The 545-nt window shown below is 38.2% G+C and overlaps 1 non-coding gene across 1 annotated transcript; it reads right to left on the bottom strand.

Annotated features, from left to right (window-relative positions):
- Trnay-gua (transfer RNA tyrosine (anticodon GUA)) lies at positions 1-93 on the bottom strand. Its single transcript has 2 exons — positions 57-93; positions 1-36 (listed from the first exon to the last, which is right to left on the bottom strand). It is a non-coding gene; the product is annotated as a tRNA-Tyr (tRNA).
- Between the last annotated feature and the right edge of the window lie 452 nt (positions 94-545).

Here is a 545-nt window from a genome sequence, read left to right as displayed (position 1 = left end):
TCTCGCGAGACGGATTCGAACCATCGACCTAAGGATGACAGTTGTACATTATACCTCTACAGTCCTCCGCTCTACCAACTGAGCTATCGCGAGAACCGGTAAGTTTGTAACAAAATAAATGATAATAGCTAATAAGCGATTGAATGACAGACGTGTAGTTCTATTTTTGTTTATATGTATTGTTATATTATTGTCTGTCGCGTGACATAGTTAACACAACAGGTTACTTGCTTTCGGCAGCAACTTCGTATGTGTATATATATATATATATTGACTACCGTGTATGTGTGTGTGTGAAAGTCGAAGACGTACATACATAAACACAACTACGTACATAGATACACGCGCATGCTCAAGCTAATGCTTATGTTTCGCTTATGTAATCTACCTGTCTGTCTGTCTGTCTGTCTGTCTGTCTGTCTATCTATCTATCTATCTATCTATCTATCTATCTATCTATCTATTTGTTTACTTCAAAGGCATGCACATACCTTTTGCATCTGTTCACCTGATGCACACATTTAACCACTACACCGTCTACCAAA

This window comes from Octopus bimaculoides, chromosome 4, assembly GCF_046866305.1.
Source record: "Octopus bimaculoides isolate indiv1 chromosome 4, ASM4686630v1, whole genome shotgun sequence".
NCBI classification, from domain to species: Eukaryota; Metazoa; Mollusca; class Cephalopoda; order Octopoda; family Octopodidae; genus Octopus; species Octopus bimaculoides.
The sequence above is the reverse complement of the archived record's forward strand: the minus strand, read 5'-3'. Positions and strand labels throughout refer to the sequence as shown.